Raw genomic sequence first — 6,401 nt, forward strand, 5'->3', positions numbered from 1 at the left:
CAATTTGTCCATATCAACTGAAACTTGTATACTGCTATGCAATACTTGTAGATTCTTCAAAATTTTTCCATCACTTTTTTTTTTTTTTTTTTCAAACTGATATTTATCCTGGCTTTCTTCAGACGCCTGAGGAAGTGGAGGTGTTGATGGGCCTTTTTGATTGTCGATGCTGTGTGCTCAGTCCATGAGAGTTTAGCAGTGAGGGTGACCCCAAGGAATTTGAAGCTGTTGGCCCTCTCTACAATGTCCCCTCCTATGTAGATGGGTCCCTGAACCGTATCCTGTTTCCTGAAGTCAATCACCACCTCCTTAGTTTTACTGACATTTAGAGACAGGTTGTTGTCCTGGCACCACTCTGCCAGGAGCCTCACCTCCTCCCTGGAGGCTGTCTCATCGTGGTTGGTGATCAGACCTACAATGGTGGTATCGTCAGCAAACTTTATGATGGTGTTGGAGCTGTGACTGGCTACACAGGGTGAGGAAACTTTACCGTAATCTCATTAAAGCCCCAATAATGGATACATTTACATTAGCCTCTTTTTTTCTTTCCTTTGAAAAAGAACCCCTCAGAGGCTGGAGAGGTTGAAAGCCTGATAATTCACAGAGGCTAAGGCATCCGAAATATACTCTTCAGGAAGTGGTCCAGATTCCCACAATACAGGCAGTGACCCTCTCAGAAACGGCACTGTATTTTCTCCGGCGTCAGACGTCTGCGTTCCAATTACATGGGCTTCAGATTTTCGAGTAAAGGTCTGGGCAGGGAAGATGCATGCTAGGAGCGCTTACGTTCTTGCACCAGATTATCTATCATCATCACATTCACCATAATTTGCATGAAGGTCCAGTCTTCTTCCCGATAGGCAAACTTTGCTTGGATGCAGGGATTCAGGCTATTCCGAAAGCTTGCTAGGAGAGCTGCAAGGTTTTCTTGGTTCTTGGCAGCCAGCACCGGGTACCTTGTTGGATGGTAATCAATCGTTCTCCAGCCATTTTAACAACTGCAGGATGATTAAACAGCAACTTGAATTGCTTCTTGAACTGGGCCTAGGTGGTAACGGCTTGAGTTTTCCTTATCGCCATCGTCCAGTCAAAAGCGTCGCCTGTGAGCAGCAACACCAGGTAGATCACCCTGCTTTTGTTGGTGTGGTAAAAATAGGGCAAGTGGAGAACACCAGCTCATACTGGAGGAGGAACCCCTTGCATTACCTGGGCAGCTGTCGTATCAAATGGGCATAGCCAGTCAGGGGTCCATTGTGGGAACCATCACAGCGGCGATGGGTGGTGACTCAAGAGATGGCACGGCAAATGCAGACGCACCCTTTGCTGCGGTGGCCTCTCACTCATGCAGGATCTGCAGTATCTCCCCAATGGAGTCGGACAGGCACTGGAGGGTTTGTTCATGGGAGCCTAGCAGAACCCCCTGACTGGCAATGGCAGTCCGAAGCGTCTCGATCTCCACTGGAACCTTGTTGATGGCAGAATCTTCTGTCATAACTACAAAGCCAGGAGACAGGAGGTAAGACCCAAGTGCTGGATTGTTTATTATCTTTTGAAGGGCAAAGGCAGGAATAGTGGTCAGGGACAGGCATGCGTCAAATACCTGAGGAGCAAACATCGTTCTTAGCGAATATCCAAGGTCATTGTGAAATGGACAGAGCTGTGGCTGAAGCTAAAGGTGCCTGAAACTGGAGCAAGGAAACCAGGCTGGGATAAAGAGACAGTAATGCGAGGTGAGGAGTTGGAATGAGTGAAGCTTCAGGCTCGGAATGCAGGGGGACACTTGTCTCATTAAGATTTCACAGCCTGGGAGCGGTAGTGTGGCTTCCTTTATACTGGCCTCTGCTGATTACTGCCAAGTCTGGTTGGGATGTGGTCAGTGGCGTGACAGGAACACACCACAAATGTGTGTATGAGATGGCTTTTCTTTCTGTAACTCTGTGAATGTGCTATAAGTCTGTCTTTATCATATAGTACTTTGTAAAAAGAAATTGTATAAGTCAGTATTTGATGGACTCATCATAAGTAGATTTTAAAACAGCAAGTTTTTACAGTGCTGTGAAAAAGTATTCCCCCCCCAATTTTTTAAATTTTTTTTGCATATTTGTCACAGTTAAATGACTGAGATCATCAAACAAATTTTAATATTACACAAAGATAACCCGAGTAAATACAAAATGCAGTTTTTAAATGATGATTTCATTTATTAAGGGAAAAAAGCTGTCCAAACCTACCTGGCCCTATGTGAAAAAGTAATTACCCCCTACATCTAATAACTGGTTGTACCACCTAATCAAGATGTTTTTTGGCAAATGTGAGACGAGCCTTTCTGTTCTTTTTGGTCAGCAGTGGCTTTCGCCTTGGAACTCTCCCATGGATGCCATTTTTACCCAGTCTCTTTCTTATTGTTGAATCATGAACACTTACCTTTACTGAGGCAAGTGAGGCCTGAAGTTTCTAGATGTTGTTCTGGGTTCTTTTATGAGTTCCTGGATGAGTCGTCGTTGCGCTCTTGGAGTAATTTTGGTAGGCCGGCCACTCCTGAGAAGGTTCACCACTGTTCCAAGTTTTCTCCACTTGTGGATAATGGCTCTCACCATGGTTTGCTGGAGTCCCAAAGCCTTAGAAATGGCTTTGTAACCGTTTCCAGACTGATACATGTCAATTACTTTGTTTCTCAGCTCTTCTTGAATTTCTTTAGATCGCGGTATGATGTGTTGCTTTTTGAGATCTTTTAGCGTGCTTCACTTTGTCAGACAGGTTCTGTTTGAGTGATTTCTTGATTCAACAGGTCTGGCAGTAATCAGGCCTGGGTGTGGCCAGTGAAATTTAACTCAGCTTTCCAAAAAATGTGATTAATCACCATTCATTTATGATTTAAAGAGGGGGGCGGATTACTTTTTCACATAGGGTCAGGTAGGTTTGGACAGCTTTTTTCCCTTAATAAATGAAATCATCATTTAAAAACTGCATTTTATATTTACTCAGGTTATTTTTGTGTAATATTAAAATTTGTTTGATGATCTCAGTCATTTAACTGTGACAAATATGCAAACAAATAAAAAAATCAGGAAGGGGGCAAATACCATTTTACAGCACTATATGTCAAAAGCCTCACTGCAACTTTTCTTAGAGTTTTTCACAGACTTGTAACATAAGCTCAAGAGCTTTCAGTATTACTTTAAGTTTTCAAATGTGTGTGCATGTCAGTACAAAGAAAAAATTTATCGTAACTGGGGCATTCAAAATGAAAAATGGGTTAAATTTACTAATCCGGGAAAGCATCTAACCTACAGTAACCTAATGTGACGTTGTACTAGCCAAACCACAACAGTAAAGTTTTAGCTAAACTGGGACATGTGAACTAGACATTATTTGTTATGCAATGATGTCAATAATATTGTGCAATTTAAAAACAGATGTAACTGGTACACTGTTTACAGATTTCAGACATTTATATTATCATATGAAACGAAACATTCAAAAAGCTGAATGGGTCTGAATAAGTTAAATGGTCTCACTAATATGAAAATGTATTTTACATGGAGGAAAAGTAATGATGAGAGATTTTTCCAGTAAAACTGCAAGAATGTCTATTACCAGATTAAATGGGTTTCTTGACATAATTTCTGTCTCTTTTGGATCTGTGCTAAACATTTAACAGTTTGTTGCTAAATATTTTTCTATTTCACTGCATTATTACACTTTCGCCTAAACATTTCCTTGTTGTTTTATATCTAAAGAATAGAATTTGGGATAGAACCAAAACACATGCAAATGAAATAAGTATGTTAAGTGTGCAAGAAAGCAATGATTGCTGTGGCTAATTAGATGAATACCTTTCTAGTTCAGCAAAAGATCATCATAGAATATCTCCAGTGGTTGTAAGTCACAAGGTGCTTGGGGTGCCCCTCGACTAAAACAGGTATTTACGTCATAAATAAACAGGAGCTACTGATGCAATTCTACTCTGCAGTCATTGAGTCTGTCCTCTGCACCTCTATAACTGTCTGGTTCGGCTCAGCTACGAAATCAGACATCAGAAGATTACAGCAGATAGTTCGGACTGCTGGAAGAATCATCGGCACATCCCCCCCAGCTTTCCAAGAACTGCACTCGTCCAGAGTCAGTAAAAGGGCTAGCAAAATCATTCTAGACCCCTCACATCCAGGCCACTTCCTCTTCAAACCATTGCCATCTGGCCGGCGCTACAGAGCACTGAGCACCAGGACAGCCAGGCACAAGAAAAGTTTCTTTCCTCAGGCCATCTACCTCATGAACAGCTAAACCCCCCCTAGAGAGTAAACCAGTGCAATACACATTGCTATTTATATTTATGATTATATCTATTTATCACATCATATCTCTTACTCACACTCCCTTGCATTTGTATAGAACATACCTGTACATACATACAATGTCTAGTGACTATTTTTGTAGATTGGGTACTTTATATTCTTTATATTTTTATATATTTTTTATCCTTCATTCACATATTCTATCTTCTCATCTGTCTTGTCACTGTCATTCTGTCTGTGCTGTGGAAGTCTCTGTCACCAAGTCAAATTCCTTGTATGTGTGAACATACTTGGCAATAAAGCGCGTTCTGATTCTGATTCTGATTCTGATAAAAGACCACATGTCCACTGCATGCTCTGAGCTTACTCGCCAATCAAATTTAGGACAGAAACAAACAGTCCAATTAAAACAAGAGCATAGCTTGCCTTTCTTCAGTTCTTCCTAAATTCCCTACTCTGTGAAAAAGTCATTAAAACACAAAAGATAAGGTAACAGTGATATCAGGAGGTAACACAGATACAGACATGTATTACTGTAATGTCTGGATATGAATATAATGTATGGTGATGTCAAAAGGAGAGCAGATATACAAGTGCAGAATGCAAATCAGAAAATCAAGTGCAAAAGTGTGACAATGAGCATGGAAAAAAGAAATACACAGGGTTTTTGTACAAGGGCAGTCAGTGGAAAAATGGTGCAAGACTAGAACTAGTACACAAACGTGTGACTTATACAGGAATGGAACACAGAACTGAGACAGGAGCACAGAGGACTGGCACAGGCAGAACAAGAGCTCGGGACTAGAATAGAAACACACTGGGAATGAGACTTTAGAAACAGGAAAGTGAACAAAGAACAAGAATCACATGCAGTTGAAACCTGATGAAAAATCCACAGCTAGATTTTTTCTTTACACTTTTTAATAGTAGTGGGGTTCAGACATTCATTAGCTGTATGGGCTCATGGTGGCACCCCCTGTGTTCATCCTGAATATTGTTCTCCAGCATCATGACAGTAACATCCATCCATAATAACTGCTTGTCTCAAGCAGGGAGTCACAGTAAGCAAGAGCCTTACTCAGCAACACAGGGCCTGTTGGGAACACACCCAGGATGGAATACCTGCCCCTCATAAGGCACCCCAACAAAGACTCAAACCCCAGACTCGCCACACAGCAGGCACCAGCCAAACCTGCAACACCATGCCACACCACGCCACACCCCACTGTGCCATGCCCATGACAGTAGCATTCTAGCCCAAATACTAAAATAAAGAGGTGAACAGCATAAGACGCAGGAGTCAAGAATGCCATGTTCATAGGTGTCAGTAAAGATAAGGATAACACAAGCTTTACCACCAAGGAATTTTATTCCTGTGTCTTTGTGGGTTTCCTCTGAGTTTCAGATTCCTGCCACAGTCCAAAGACATGCATTTCAGGTGAACTAACTAACTAACTAACTAACTAACTAACTGCCTGCCTGCCTGCCTATCACGGGGGATGCAGTGGTGCAGCAGGTTTTAGGGTGTACCTCCTGTGTGGCAGCTGTGGGGTTTAAGCCCTGCTTGGGGTTCCTTGTGGCAGGTTGGCGTCCCATCCTGGGTGTGTCCCCACCCCTTTTGGTCTTGCACCTTGTGTTGTCTAGTAGGCTCTGGCTTGCCACAACCCTGCTCAGAACAAGTGGTTTTTGACATTGGTTAGTGTGGCTATCTAGCAGGAGACTGCCATCCCACCCAGGGTGTAACCCTTGATTCTGGAGGCTGCAAATCAGATAAAATACCACTCATTATGTGGCATGTATTTTACACACACACACACACACACACACACACACACACACACACACACACACACACACACACACACACACACACACACACACACACACACACACACACACACACACACACACACATTTTCAGAACCACTTGTCCCAGACGGGGTCACAGGGAACCGGAGCCTACCCGGCAACACAGGGCGTAAGGCTGGAGGGGGAAGGGGACACACCCAGGACGGGACGCCAGTCCGCCGCAAGGCACCCCAAGCGGGACTTGAACCCCAGACCCACTGGAGAGCAGGACTGTGGTCCAACCCACTGCGCCACCGC

The sequence above is a fragment of the Scleropages formosus genome, chromosome 2 (genome assembly GCF_900964775.1).
Source record: "Scleropages formosus chromosome 2, fSclFor1.1, whole genome shotgun sequence".
NCBI lineage: Eukaryota > Metazoa > Chordata > Actinopteri > Osteoglossiformes > Osteoglossidae > Scleropages > Scleropages formosus.